At 37.0% G+C, this 16,395-nt stretch overlaps 1 long non-coding RNA gene across 2 annotated transcripts; it reads left to right on the plus strand.

The window, feature by feature from the left end:
* The first annotated feature begins 5,171 nt into the window (after positions 1–5,171).
* Positions 5,172–13,612, plus strand: LOC117985831 (uncharacterized). Of its 2 annotated transcripts, none has more exons than XR_004674056.2 (5): positions 5,172–5,391; positions 10,743–10,888; positions 11,572–11,749; positions 12,421–12,463; positions 12,609–13,612. It is a non-coding gene; the product is annotated as an uncharacterized lncRNA (long non-coding RNA). The 2 variants fall into 2 exon arrangements; XR_011237260.1 differs by lacking the exon at positions 5,172–5,391 and adding an exon at positions 6,279–6,521 and having other exon boundaries at positions 10,743–10,884.
* The last annotated feature ends 2,783 nt before the right edge of the window (positions 13,613–16,395 follow it).

The following is a 16,395-nucleotide window of genomic DNA, read 5'->3' on the forward strand; positions in this document are numbered from 1 at the left end:
TTTTTATAAAGAAGTATAAGTAAGTACTTAAAGCTAGTGGCACAAATTAAAAACTCTATTTTTTTTTCATTACAAAAAAATATGATAAAATGACATTTAAACATTGTATAGGTAGGTAGGTAAAACATGCGCGTTAGAAATCAAACCCCCTGCTTTAGATTCATTAATGGATTGGTTTTACTAATCCTTAATCTAAGTTCTCCTAGCTAAGTTTTGTTGAGACTGACAAAACATCACATAAGTAGGTGTGAGTGACAGAGACAACGATCTACGAAACCGCTATCTCTTTCTGAAGGTTGATGTACAATATTTGCTGCCTGGTACTGTAAGGGGCATATTTTGTTTGTATCGCCAGACGGGTAAAGATAATTATGAAGAGGTAGCTGATACAGAGTAGGTAAAGGCAAAGATAAATGCCTATACTTATGTAAGGCTTTACTTTATCTCGTGAGCTATAACAAACAATGTTGCAGAAAGCATTTACGCATTTACAATTTAATATGCTAAATACCAAGTTATACCTATTTACCATAAACTCCAAGGTTTTGTAGTCTTTGAGACCTACACGAGAGAACGGAAACACGTTCTCTATTACAAAATATGCTATTATAAAATTAATAAGCAAATATTATTATATCGTTAAAATGCATTAAGCTGTGATTTCATATACCTACCTGTTATCAAAGTTATTAGTTTTATTTTTATAGTAACCCACATACCTACCTACCAAGTCAGGATTTAAAATTCGTAGCACAAGTCTTACCTATTATGGTTACGTAGGTAGGACCTTCCTAGATCCTACGTCATACCTACGATAGTTGTACCTATTTCGTAGACTCCGGCACTCCAAACGTAACTTTTGAGTGCCGGAGTTATTACGAAAAATCAAAGCTAGAACTCGGTATTCAAATACCTATTTAGTTAATTTTATTACCTATTAAGGAAAGGTACCTATATGCGGAAACTCAACTTTTTAGTAAGTAGTTAGTTACATAGGTAGAAATACCTACCTACTAGCTGATGCCCGCGACTTCATCCGCGTGGATTGTACCTAGATCTAAGTTTTTAAAAATCTCGTAGGAACTCGATTTTCCAGGATAATATTAGGTAAGTAGGTAGCCTATGTCACTCTCCAGGTCTTGAACTAGGTATACCTATCTACGCATGCAAATAAATCACGTCAATCAGTTTCCCCGTGATTAAAGGATAAACCAACAAACTAATAAACCAACAAACAAACACACTTTCGCATTTATATAATAATATGTGTAGTGATGTAGGTAGCTATTTACGCTGCTACGTGAAGAGTGAACTGTTACGCTTGTATCACATGGCGTTGAAAATGTAGGCACAATAGATAAGACTAGACGCTAAATAAGCAACCTACTTACATCTATCTAAAGCCGACGACCCCGCAAGGACGGAATCCGTCATGTTGGGTCAAGGCCATGTCATACGTCACACGAATATCTGCATCTGTGATCGTCTACATAGATACGCTATTGCAAAGCACGAAATTAGCTCTTATGGCTTCGGAATAAGAAAGCTGGTTTGGGAAGAGTAAAAATAGTCGGTGCAATGACCTCCACGGAAACGCTGTTACGCGCAAGATGTTACAAGCGTCGTTATACCTAACCTATGTAGGTAGGTATTTCAGATGTTGATAAAATCCTTAGTTGAATAAGAATGGGTTGAGCTTTTTTCTATTTACCTACCTACTTTTTTTCCAACCCGGTTCGTTATCTCGGAAAAACATTATTTAAATTAGTTAACAGAGAAATAAATTAAGAAATACCGTTATAAATATGATGTAGTATGATAATATCTTATTTGATTATTAATTAAATACTTGTGATAGCCGTAGACATGGTTGGATATTCTTTGAGATGAGACATATAAATCTTTTAGCAGGTAGTTATATAGGACTGTAGGTATAGGTATGCAGGCTAAAACATTAGTAACTAACGAAGGGAATCCGGTGATAATAACCATAAATTTGCGATTTCAAATAAAAATTACAAATATATGGGACTAATCTGTAGACCAATCACATAAATAAAAGAAAGAACAGATGCGCGTATCCCTCCGCCCATCCAATATTTTTATTCCAATTTTTATAACAATAAATTGTAGGAAAAGGAAAAATTACAGTCGGCGTTACAAAGCCAGATACAGTTGTTAAGGCACACGGTGGTCTTTTAATTATTTTTTGGATAAAAATACATACCTAGTATCTATAACATAACTTCATTAAGGAGGTAGGTACAATAGATATTATGTAATTTTGTTATTATTAATTTTTTGACGTGAATGAGCAAATGGCTTCGTTTTCAGTTAAATACTTTTCTATTAACTTTCGATACTTTATAATATAGGTAAGTCTAAAATAATGGGTAGGTACCTATAGGTAGCTACCTACTCTATCGATAGCTTTCCCGTCTGAAGTTAACCTCCCCTAAATTATCTTAAATGCCTTGATTAGTTAGATAACGGCCTTAATTAAAGGAATGAGTTTGTTAAATTGTATCGTAGATAAAAAAATAAGAGATAGGTAAGTAACTTTGTCGATTTGTCGTCTTTCATCTTTTTTAAACTAGGTGTTGTAATAATTATGTTTTAACTAAGTAATTATGTTACAAGAAAGTAAGTAGGTATCTACCTGAGTAACTTGTTTTTTATTAGACCTATTATGTTCCTGTGGTCCTACTGATTTCGAATCGGGTTTTATTCTGGATATACTAGACTTCTTCTCGATAGGTACCTAAGCCAGTGTAAAACACAGCCCTATCCAGTGTAATTAAGCAAGTTATACCTACTAACAATTATTTTTCCGTTGAATGTAACAATATTCTAATAGGTAAGTACTTTTCTGGCTAGTTCAAGTGTTTTCAAATGGAATATTTGTCATTTTTTTTACACGTGACGAAAAGGCAACTGAACTGAAGTCATATTTTTCAATACCTACACAAAACTAGGTAAAAGCAACGACAAAATCGATAAACGCGATCGATAGGTAGGGGAGGTGTGCCCAAAGTGGACATAGCAGGCAAAGCGGTCACTCGTTATTTTTCGGTTATATGAAATAATATCGGGAAATTGTCTCTTTTGTTCCATAAGGAATCCTTCGCCCCACGCTGGGCAATCATTCAGTAGTGGTGGGAATGATAGCGTGGATATAGTGATAAAAATCATCAGTTCTCCCTCCGCTCCAGCACCGACAATAAGCTTATGACTCCACACAGCCGCACGGTATACTATGGTAACTCTTTCACCACTAACAGTGTCAAGCTCTGGAATTCTCTCCCAGCTGAAATACGTCAGGCGAAATCCTTAAACACCTTCAAAAATCGTTTGAAGAACTATTATTTATCTATGTAAACAGAATTATGTAGTATATTATAGAGATATGTATATGGGTATATATAATTATATTTATTTGTGTAGTATTTGAATGTACTGTGTATGTAGTCTAATTTATAATAATAACTAGGGCCATTTTCGGCTGCCGCACCAACCCGTGCTTTCGTGATTCCTTTCGTCAAAGGTTGCCTGGAAGAGATCGCTTTAGCGATAAGGCCGCCTTTGCATGCTACATCTATTAGAATAAGATCCTGTATTGTGTTTTTTCAATGTTTACTTTGTGTTGTGTGCAATAAAGTGTCAATAAATAAAAAAAAAAAAAAAAAATATATTTTTTACCTGTTTTGTTAAAAAATGCAAGGTACATTCATTCTGTTTTGATCATACCTCCTTACATTTAAATCCTTTTATCATATGTGTATTGTTTCTTGTCTATTTGGCTTGATTTGTGCAAAATTTGCTCAAAAATAAATGGAGAAAAGTGTGACCAGTTGAATTTTTAAACAAAATGGCTCAATTGGGCAAAGCGGCCCGGGCAAAGCGGCCGCCTGACCTGTTATGCCTGATATATGTGGATTTAATAAATTTAACAAACGTAAAAATAATATGCTGCACACTACTCTCAGAAAACACATTATCGCAGAATCTTCAAGAAAGAAGCTCGGGAGATTTAAAAAGCCGTTTTTACTCACCAGTAAGAACTTTTGGAGTAGGTCCTATCTAGGACCTATCTATATTTTTCATAATTATTTATAAAATGGATAGGCATTCTTTTTGTTTAATCAATATCTAATGTTCTTTTATATTTTTGGGTATTTTTATTTCATCAGTAGGTATTAAATTTTAAAAAAGAACAAATTGAACAGTAAGTTTGGGGCTGACCATATTGCCCTTACCCCCATGGCCGCTTGAGACCGCCACTTGGGCAAAGCGGTTTTATTACAAGTTGGCGTAGTTTAGATATTTATATGATATTTTGCAAAAATTAAAATTTCACATCATAAATTTATTTAAATCTCTTCCAAGCAGTACCTACCTAAGTAGGTACCTATAAAATTCATTTGGAAAATCAATCGCTTTAGGTACCTATAAGGTTTTTTTTAACTCAAAGTTACGGTGTCCACTTTGGGCACAGCTCCCCTCTTGCAACACTAAAACTATGAAAACGCGGCTGTGCGGGGCGTCTCTCCCTGCACGACGCACCTCATACCCTGATTGCCATATCAACCTGTCACGAACTATAGGTAGGATAATAGGTACCTACATACCTACCTGTATAATTTAATGTTTTCCTGTACTGAATACAAAATAATAAATATAGGTTCATAGTTATTTATTAGATAACATTATTTAGGCTTAATAAAATCATGACCCTTTAAAATTTAGTGAGAATCCTAGCAATTAAAAATAACCCGTAAGTAGGAACCTACCTACCTATTAAAAGATTTAGGTGACTAAACTCAGCAGGCCATCGAAATATCTTAACGCGTCGTCGTCTATCACTTTGGATTTTAAATGTTCCCTTACCAGATTAGGGTGCATCCTAAAAGGTTCCAACTTCCAAAACGATAACTTGGAGTACAAGAATGCCGGTCGAAGAGCATAGATATGCATAAAGTACGACACTTTTTTAAAATATGCGACTTATTAAGACTTAAACACAATGTGCTAGGAGTTAGATTTGTGTATTCTAATGCATAAGATAAGTTTGTAAATTCGTAGCAATGGTGGACCGATGTAGCGCTCGTGACGTCACTCGTCCAATGAGCGTACCAATGAAGCGACGGCAGCGCCACAAGATGGCTGCCGTCGGGCCATTGCCGCCGCCTTCTCTGTTTAGGCCTAAAATGTCAAATTGTCAAACAAGTTTTTATTCTCTCGTTAAAGTTACGTGTGTTTTTGATAAAAATTAAAAATAAGTGACTGTCATTTATTATAAAAGTTGTTACCTATTAATATTTTAAAAAATCTGTGGTGATACTTAGGTATCGGTGTCGATTGAAGTCTACTTACCGGCAAGTACTTAAGTAGGTAGGTACTTAGATATACCTAAAATAATTTTCAACCTATCGTTTTTTTTTCTTTTTTTGAACTGTAAACTTGGATATTTAGTATTTTTACCCTATATATAAATATCATACATAACACTTCTGGTAAGTAGGTATCTATACCTACCTATCTAATATAAATTTTTTACTATGTAAGTAGGTAGGTACCTATACCTACTCAGGTAGATATTTTCTTTTTATTACTTATTTAAACTTTCTGAATAAATAAGTACCTACTCAGGTACTTTTTTTTCATTTAAGTAGGTAGGTAGGTATATTGATAGTGTTAGTGTTTGTTTAACAGCCCAGTCTATGTTGGATTGTCTTAGTAGGTAACTAGGTAGGTACCTACTTACTTATTAGAAAATATACCTAGCAACCTACCTAAGTATTTCTAACAAGAATAATTTGATGCTTCATACCTACTATGATAAATTACTGTAGATTTCCTTTGGTAGGTGGGTACCTACTGGGTAGGTACGTACCTACTTACCTATATTTTAAGAGAGAGATTTTAGCCAACCTATACTGAGCACAAGAACCTACCTATTTAGAAATAAGGAACTTGCATCCAATAAGGGCCACCTTTACCTAATAAAATACTTGTAAGTACATTTATATTAAATTGATGAAGGTGGGTGCATAGGTTTAGTAGGTCTACCTGTTATTTACAAGGTGTTCCTACCTTCTATCTAGTTCTACGACTTTTTTAGAATTTGACTGACTCATCAACCCCCTGCCCAAACTCTTGGACCTAGAAAACTGAAAATTTGCACAGTGGTTTTCTTACCTATAATGAAAATTTTAAGACGTTTTAGGTACCTAGATAAATCTTCACAGCTTACACGAGCAGGTGAAAGAACCCAGAATACTAAAGTAACATGTCACAGCTAATCAACGAGAACATAATTCAATCGTTTCGCAATAAAGGCTACATAAAATACCGATATCGATGTGCTGCAATGTAACTCCAGTTGGCAGAATTATTGACTCAGTGCTTGCAGTAAAATCGCTTCAATTTATCGCCGCCCGCGTACTTATGCCATAACAAACTCGAGATCAAAGGCTTCCCTTTGAAAGTGCACCGAAGTGCATGTATTCAGATATCGATAGGTAAGTATATTAAGACTAAGGACATCCTTACCAATAATTTACCCACAGCGGATGTGGTAGGTGTTAAACACATTCACATTTTTCTTTTGAACTTTTTCTTAGTAGGTAACATGATTGTGCCTTTGGATTACGTGTCTTTGCTGAAATTAAGGTATCTCGTAAGAACCTTTACTTACCTACCTACCGTGAAATTTCAACGTGCAATTTTCCCCCGCAAAATTCTGTGAGAGGAAATTGTATGAAGCTTCACGTAGGTAGGAATCTACGTATTTTTCAGCCAGTGATATACCTAGGTACATAAACGGACGTATGGCCTAGTACTTATCTATCAATCGATTGAGATTGTTACGCGACGTTGACCCGAGTCCGTAACTGGATGAGTGACCGACTTTGGAGGTTTAAAGTTAGCCTCCGTGTATCGAAGAGCACGATAACAAGAATAGCTTGAGCATCCGAACGCAAGCATTTGAGTCTGAGGACACTTTCAGGGAGACGCGGGACGTAAGACTAAGACCACACGATGCGATTCTGGTACGTTGCGGCGGGCACCGGGACACACTAGTCAAACAACCAGTTATCTAAATACATAAAAGGAAAAGGTGACTGACTGACTGACTGACTGACTGACTAACTGACTGACTGACTGGCTGATTGATTGACTTACTGATTGACTGACTGATCTATCAACGCACAGCTCAAACTACTGGACGGATCAGGCTGAAATTTGGTATGCAGGTAGGTAGCTATTTTGGCTTAGGCATCCGCTAAGAAAGTATTTTTGAAAATTCAACCCCTAAGAGGTTGAAATAGGGGTTTGAAGTGTCTGTAGTCCATGCGGACGAAGTCCGCAAGCCGAAGCTAGTTTGACTAGGTATAATTCATCTCAGTTTTTGGTTGAATTATCATAATAGAAATAATGTCATTTTACAATTATTCTAGACCTTGTGGTCTGTCCCTTTTTGCCCCATAGTAGGGGTAAAAAGGGACAGTGAGGAGGCAAAAAGGTCCTGTATTTAATTTTTATTTAAAAAAGGTTTTATAATTTCAAAAACAAAACTCAAAAGTATTGTAATTATTAACAAGAAAAAGTATTTTTCATAATTCTAAGTTCCATAATATTCAAACGGTCTTTATTACAAAAGAAAGTAATTTTTTTTTAAACTAAAGGCATTTTTTTCTTTTTATATCACAACACAAACATTCTTATCAATCGTTCGTGTATCTCCTGCTAGCGGCGTCACTCGACAATAAGTAATGTCTCATTATGACTCCTACACTCCATTCTCTCCGCTCGTAAAGTTAAAAAATACGTCACAAGTTTTTTGGATACTTATGGTGGACCTTTATACCCTCGGATCTTTAAGCTCCGCCTTACCCTACCTACTTAGAATAATAACATATAAGCTATATAAAAGTGTAGATTTTACCTTGCTGACAAAATTATTAAGGTTGGATGGCGTTAAGGCTTAACAGAAATTACTTAATAAGAATTTTTATTAAATCTTCGATGCGCTTGTACTGTGAAGTTACGAAAAATGAGATACGATGTTCTTCCTTGCAGGTGTCGATATGTTTGTCTTTGTAGGAACGATGCCGTGGACTACGCCGCAGGCTCCACCTGCCGTTTCTCGCACCGTCTCTCTGTATAAACGGAGAAACCGCGCAATGCGCCGCGCGACGCTACGTTAGATGCGCCGCACAACGCCCCGCGTTTCCCCTGATTGAGGCCTTAGAAAGTATTCTTAGATTTGAGTATTTTGTAGCTGCCGTATAGCTCAGACGCTTCAGCTTATTTTTAAGACGCTCAGGCGATAGTTGTTAGGTACCCTACCTACTATTAAAATAGGTATATTCTGTAGTTAGACCATAAATATGACTTTGGATAGGTTGATAGTAGGTTAGGTACCTAACGACTGGCGCCTAGTTGTTTACCTGTTTAACTCGATTTATAGGAGTTAAGTAGGTATTATCATGCAATTTAAATCAGTGCATTTTATCAACATAGTTTAACAGTTTACGTGCTAATTAAGTAAGCTGTTAATTAAATACTGTTTTATAAATAATCAAGCTATCGATATGTGTAATTTATTTAAGTAGATACAAATGTAAATTGAAAGGCAATTGCTTAGGAACGTAGAATAAAATAGGTACCTAGACCTACATAAATTAGAGTTTATTCACACGGCATTTGCACCATGTATGTCAGTACATACCTACCTATTCGGTACGGCTTATCCTGCGAAAAAGCGTTGCTGTGTGAACAGGGTTTTATTGTTCTGCATCTACCTATTAGATATTTTTACATGATCTCCCTAGTTAGCAAGTGCAGTAAGTACCTACCTACATAACAACCCCTAATTATTTTAACATTAGGATCTTTACTAGTATAAATATAACCTCAATAGCTCAACGGTTAAGGAGCGGAATAGAATCTAAAAGCGCCGGTTCAAATCCCATCCGTTGCACTAACTATTGTCTTACCTAAGTACTCCTAGCACAAGCTTTATAGTTGGAGGGGAAAAGGGAGTATAAGTCATAGTTAATATACCCTCTGCTGTCGCGGACTATTCCTGCTTATACCTACTTAGGTACAATGTTGAATCAAATCCCTGGTGCAGTAGGTACCTGGTGAGCTTCCTTGGCGCTTAGTGGTGAGCTCAGTGGTTTTTTTAAATATTGAGATAGGTACTTACTGAGTTCAATGGGTAATCTCCCCGAGTGCCTGAGTGTTGCGAGTCCCTTCCGGGGGAAGAGCAGCGCTTAGGCCGGTGTACCCTGGTAACATGTTTACAGTTTCTCTTTATGGGATATTGTTGGCTATGGCTAATTGACTCCGGTGGGGTGGAACTTCGTGAGGTTTTTAGTTGGTAGGAGTCCGATAAATCCACTATGCACCCCCGTGGCCGGTGGTATCCGTGAAGGATTTTCCTCACGAAAAAAAAAAGAAAAAAAAGGTAAAAAAGGTAAAGTTCAATGTCCGGTTGGGACAACCGGTTGGGTTGGGGAATTTGTATTATGTCTAAATTGGCTCTGGTGTGGTCTAGTGGGAGGCTTCGACTGTGGTTACTAGTTAGTAGTTACTTAGTTACTAACCTACCACCTCACATTAGCAAAGTCATGACTCCAAGGGATTTAGCGTTCCGATACGATGCTGCGTGAACTTATTAGGATTATAGCTGATATGAAACATTTTGTAAAAATATCAACTCCCTACTCATTATAGTTCACGAGATACAGCCCGCTGACAGACGGACGGACGGGTGAACGGACAGACGGACGGATGAACAGCAGAGGATTAGTAATAGGGTGGCACCCTTCGGTTATACCTACGGAACCTTAAAAAATGTAGATTATAATAAACATCATAAATATTTTCTAATTAGAATTCAACGCGAGTGAAGCTGCGATGAATAACTTGATATACCTAGATAGATATATAAAATCTTGATATAGAATTTTATAAAATTAAATGTAGGTAATAATTTTTTCCCCTGATGAGGCAAGGTTTTCTAAGCTGATTAGATTTACTTACCTACTGATAAAAAAGGATATAGGTAGGTATAATAATCAAATAAGTAGATACCTACTTGGGTAACAATTTTAACCCCATTTTTACCCCATAATGGACCCCATTTTTTTAGACCCACAGCCACCTGACGTCGGTCAATGAGACCGCTCGTCGAGCTCTATTATCATGATAAATTATTAACTGTCAAAAATAATGATTTTAGAAATAGGTACCTAAGTGCATTAATTAATAAAAATCTTTTATTTAAAATTAATAAATTAGGGAAAGGGAGGACAAGCTGATTATAGGGGGCATTATCATAATTATCTTTTTCTATTTGATAGCCCAGTAGTTAAGACGTTTGTCTTTCTAGTCGGGAGGTCCGGAGTTTGAGACCGGCTGCACACCTCTAACTTATTGGAGTTAGGTATGTGCCTTTTATGTGATTAAATACCTATCACTTGCTTAAACGGTGAAGGAAAACATTGCGAGAAAACTTGCATGTTTGAGAATTCCTGGAATTTCTGTCTGGAATATTTGTGAATCAATCCGCTCTTAGCCAGCATGGTAGACTATAGCCAAAGTCTTCTCGTTTTGAAAGAAAACTATCGCGACTAGCCACTGTGCCCTGTGGTCACAACCTAGGAAGAAATGACTCCCATTTTGTTTGTTCGACAGATTTTCAAATAAATCTTCATTTTTTTGTGTTGCAGGCGGGCCATTAGCGGGGGGTTTGGATCGTGTGGTGCCACCCTAATTTTTTTATGTTCGACCCCACCCCTTCAAAAAATGCTCAGTCCATTTAATCGCTTGGTGGCTGCGGAATGAAACAGTTGTGGACTGATCTCTATAGGGGTAGGTAAGTATAGTAAAGATAGGTAGGTACACCTACCTACCTACTTGGTAGGTATAATTAAGAAGATAAAAGTCAGTGAGGGATTAATTGAAATAGTAGGTTGGCCGATTTTTTGGGGAATTATAAAATTCTAAAGAAACCAAAAAATATAATATAACAACAAAATCTAGCAAATAAAAATATTAATTTAGGCAATTACCTATTACATAAATAGGCCTTAGTGGCTATAATAATATAGGTACCTAATATAATTGAGGCCTATATCTACTTATAATCAATTTTTAGTGGAACAAAACCCTTTTCATCAAAAACTCACAATAATGCAGATAAGTACTAACATGTGAACGGATTTAAATATTCTTATCACTATGTCATCAAGGAAGCCTGGAATGTAAGTAGGTATCAAGGGAGCGGGAATGTAGATAACATCTATGCTTTTAGCGAACGAAACAGGTGTCGCAGGCTATCAATTTATCGACATTATTATCAGCATACCTAATATTCTCGCCTACGTAGGAGGAATATCTACGCCAAAAATGCGTAGCGCAATAACATCGCTACTGAATCTGAACGTATGTAAATATGAGAAAAAGTCAACAGGGGCCTAAGTAAACTATCAAAAAACATTACGGGGTGCAAATAACAACGATCATGGCGTATGTAATGAAATCTTGCATCGGGATTAGTCGTCCCGTGGTGCGGCGCGCGCCGCGGAGCCAGGGCGCAATCGATGGCGGGCCGGGACGCGCGCCCCGACGCCAGACCGACAGACGCCCGAAGACGCCGTGACCGGCCACACGTCCACGCTCGCGCGCCGCCCTCGCCTTCCACCAATGTTTACTAGTCGGAACAGCTGACCGACCGGTAAGTCACGTGCTTTATCTCTCCATACGCGACCCATCTCGAGCCAGCCGACGACGCGCAGTGTTTTGCGCCTTTCTGTGAACATTTTTATCATCCGTTTGTTTGTGCAATCGTAATGCAAGCCCGGTGTAATTTGAGTCGCCTGGCTCGTAAATTACGAATATAATACCCTTGCGCTTTTTCGTTCTATTATATTCGATCCCTCGGGAGTCTGAGCGCACACATCGACTTGAAATTCCTTAGTCCTCACGAATGGTGGTCGAAATGACGAAGCTTTTGTAATGTATCCTTTATGTGACACAATAGCTGTGGACAAAAGAATCTGCGGGCTATTGTCGTCCCACCTTGCTCGAGGAGCAGTAAAAAATAATGTTCGCCTGCGCTACCGGCCGTAGGTTTGCGAAAATAATTTTTGCAAACCAATCCTCTCTTTTTGCAAGTCTCGTAGCTCTGCGATTGGCTTTCAAGCTGACAAAAGATGCTTTGTTTAGGTTCGTTTTGCACTTTTCTCCCATGTATTTATTTATGATACGACTATTACCTATGTATCTTTTCTTATTATACCTACCTACTAAAGCCTTCAGGTCAGATAGTGCAACTTAAGTGCTATCAGTGTAACCCCTTCACAATGACGGTCTGGCATGTTATAAATCGGTTTCTTTATTTTATAGGCGGAGGTCCCAGAGGTGCTGTTACAAGTGAGAGCTGCGGTCGGTAAGCTTTCAAGATATTGCGTGGGCTGTAATAGTGTCACAGATTTTCTCAATTTTACTTCTTTGTTTAAAGATCTAATAATAAACTTAACTAATAACTACGACAAAGACTTATGACTTACTAACTAACTCTTACCATATTTCAGATGGGAGGCAGAAGAGAAGAGAAGAAAATGCGTCGCCTTCTGTACGTATACTGAATGTATCCTGAGTGTCAGATTCTTTCCGGTATACCTTCAGTATACGTAACAGAAGATGACACGTGTCAACGCTCGAAGACCAGACCCAGAAGACTCGTCGAAGTTTCATCTTCTTTATTCTTGTCTTCTCTTGCTATTTTCATTTCATTCATTTTCTATAGCTTTTACTTTATTTTAGTTATAATCTGTACTTCAACTTCTGTTGTAACATTTTATGAAATTCAACTTACACTCGTACTACCTACCTACATAACTTTTTATTCTACTACATAACTAGAATGTTATGTTCAAAAAATACAGCTCTAGCCTAGATTAGGTAGTAAAAATATTTTTCAATAAAATTTGCTTTTACGTCATCAATCATGACCTACGTAAAAATAGGTAGATAGGTACAAGGTTTGCATCTGTCATAAAAATATTTTTGATGAAAACTAAGTAGTTAGGTACGTACGAGATATTGTTTCTCTAATCTCTATTGTTGCGGTTAGTGTAGGTATCTTACATTGTATTTTGAATATAGTATACCTATTGCTATTATAAATGTAGTTAATTTTGTGTTAGGTAATTCATAACTTTTACTAGAGGTACGTAATTTAAGCTTATATACTTAACTACAGTGTTTTATGATACAACATAATACTTAATAGATATTAGGTATAAGTTTATGTATCTAATAATAATAAGTTCTACGTAGGTGTATGTACCTACCTATCTAGGTACTTACTGACTTTCTTATAATATCTTGGTAAGTACAAAGATAAAGACGTTTACAGACTTAACGTAGTTATTATAATAAACGGGTTTTATTTTTATAATAAGTAGTTCGTAAAAAACTGCATATTTTATTGCAAAAGTAAATTGTTATATAATCTAAACATTACATACATAATACTTACATATTTCATTAGAATGATTTAAATGGGAGAATTTAAGTTACAATAATTAAAACTTTATGGTCACTTAATATGGTTGTTTTATTAATTAGTCTTAATTTTTTTTACATACATAAACATTGTTATGGCATGCTAGTTAGAACCATATTTTTTATTAGTATTATATTATAATATAGCAGTTTTAAGAAATCAAATATCACTTGCTTAAAGAAAAATATCGCGAGGAAACCTTTGAGGAACTATTTAATTCAATGAAGGAAACACTGCACCGCACTGGACCAGCATGGTAGACTAGGCCTAAGCTCTTCCATTCTGAGAGGAACCCGTGCTCAGTAGTAGGCCAACGACGACGGGTTGATATTGATGATGATGATGACCTAAACCAAAGCATCAAGTACAATGCTGTATAATGCTCTACGACGTAGAGCTACAAAAATCTGAAATTAAAATAAGAAAACTATGAAAGACTGATGATTAAAAATATATATACATATATCTACCTAATATAATGTGGATATTAAGTAAGTCCTAGATAAAGACTTTCATGTACAAGTACAATATTAATAAAAGCGTAAGTATACCTACATAGTCGTTCGCTACGCCGGCGCCCAGAGCACTTCCTGAAGAGGAGCGATAACATTTTACGATTACGATTGCTTGTCACTCGTGTAAAACAAGCTTTTCAGAGTTTGGTTACACACCAAACAACATTAGCGTATTTACAATTATATTAAACCAGCTTATGCTCGCGACTTCGTCCGCGTGGACTACACAAATTTCAAACATCTATTTCACCCCCTTAGGGGCTGAATTTTCAAAAATCCTTTCCTAATGGATGCCTACGTCGTAATAGATATCTGCATGCCAAATTTCAGCCCGGTCTGTCCAGTAGTTTGAGCTATGCGTTGATAGATCAGTCAGTCAGTCAGTTACCTTTTCCTTTTTATGGTTCCGTAGCCGAATGGCAAAAAACGGAACCCTTATAGATTCGTCATGTCTGTCTGTCTGTCTGTCTGCCCGTCCGTAAGTCACAGCCACTTTTTTCCGAAACTATGAGAGCTATACTGTTGAAACTTGGTAAGTACCTAGATGTATTCTGTGAACCTCATTAAGATTTTGACACAAAAATAGAAAAAAACAATAAATTTTGGGGTTCCCCATACTTAGAACTGAAACTCAAAATTTTATTTTCATCAAACCCATACGTGTGGGCCTGTGGGGGTATCTAATATCTATGGATAGGTCTTCAAAAATGATATTGAGGTTTCTAATATTATTTTTTCTAAACTGAATAGTTTGCGCGAGAGACACTTCCAAAGTGGTAAAATGTGTGTCCCCCCCCCCCCCTCTCCCTGTATCTTCTAAAATAACAGAATGATAAAACTAAAAAAAATAGGTAGATATATGATGTCCATTACCATGCAAACTTCCACCGAAAATTGGTTTGAACGAGATCTAGTAAGTCGTTTTTGATTTATCATGCAAAATGTCGATAAAATACGATTGTACTACGGACCCCTCAGTGCGCGAGTCTGATTCGCACTTGGCCGGTTTTTATATTTAGAATATATTTGTAAAAAGCTGTGTTAGCCTAGTGGTTAAGACATCCGCCTCCTATTCGGAAGTCGGGGTTCGATCCTGGCTGGACACCTTTAACTTTCCGGAGTTATTTGCGTTAAATTAAATAAGTAGGTATCACTCGCTTTAACGGTGAAGGAAAACATCGTGCGGAAATATGCATGCCTGTGAGTTCTCCATAATGTTCGCAAAGGTGTGTGAAGTCTGCCAATCCGCGCTTGGCCAAGTGGGCTATGGCTAAACCCTTCTCATACTGAGAGGAGACCCGTCCTCTGTAGTGAGCCGGCTATGGGTTGATCATGATGATATTTGTAAATACCAACAATAAAACATTTGAAGAGACGTGATAGTCTAGTGGTTAAGTTCGAGCGGTCGGGGGTTCGATCCCAATACACCTATATTATAGCTAAGTACGCCAAAATAGTTTGAAGATCGGGCTTTCCTAGGCAACGATTGAAGTTTTATGATACAGTAATTTTCCTAAAGGAAATTGTAGCAAATTATTCAGGTATAGGTAGGCTACCAAAACAATAATAATTACAATAAGACAGGTTGAAATGGCAATTAGGGAGGGAACGCCCCGCACACCCGCACAGCCCTCGCGCTAACCCAGTGCGGGCGAGCGCGGGTGCTGTGCGAGTGTGCGGAGTGCGGGTGCCATGCGAGTGTGCATCTCAACCTGTAGCGAGCATAGGTAAATTTTCAGGGTAGTGGCTAAGTAGTTACCGCCCTACCGGTAAAGCCGTGCCGCCGAGGGACCTACCACCAGATGAGATTGCAGTGTCAAATACAAACTGGTATCTGAATGAAAAAAGGAAAAGTCAAGATTCTACCAACGGTTTGGAAAATAAATAATACCTAGGTATGTGCTAGGTAGGTATACTGTTATGAACAGGGTGAGCAGGTAAGAAATTGGTAGAAGTCAGCAAAGGCAATATAAGTAGGTAGATATAGCTGCAATACCTACTTACAAAATTGAAATGCAACATTATAATTCTATGTTTAAAATATACCTAGTCGTAGTTTAGTAAAACAATTTAAAATTGAATAATAAGAGTAAATTAATGTAACTACCTAAATGTTTTTTATCCTAAATAAATTATTTAAATTATTGTAGAGCTTTTCCATAATTTTCTTACAAGCGCCATCTATGTTACTACGGCTGAACTTTAACGTAAATCATACGAGTCTACGCACCAAGGTGAGCTTTTGCATGTACGAAAAGTTGCGAGCGACACAACTTGCCATGAAAAAACAAAGAA

The sequence above is a fragment of the Maniola hyperantus genome, chromosome 10 (genome assembly GCF_902806685.2).
Source record: "Maniola hyperantus chromosome 10, iAphHyp1.2, whole genome shotgun sequence".
In the NCBI taxonomy this organism is placed as follows: Eukaryota; Metazoa; Arthropoda; class Insecta; order Lepidoptera; family Nymphalidae; genus Maniola; species Maniola hyperantus.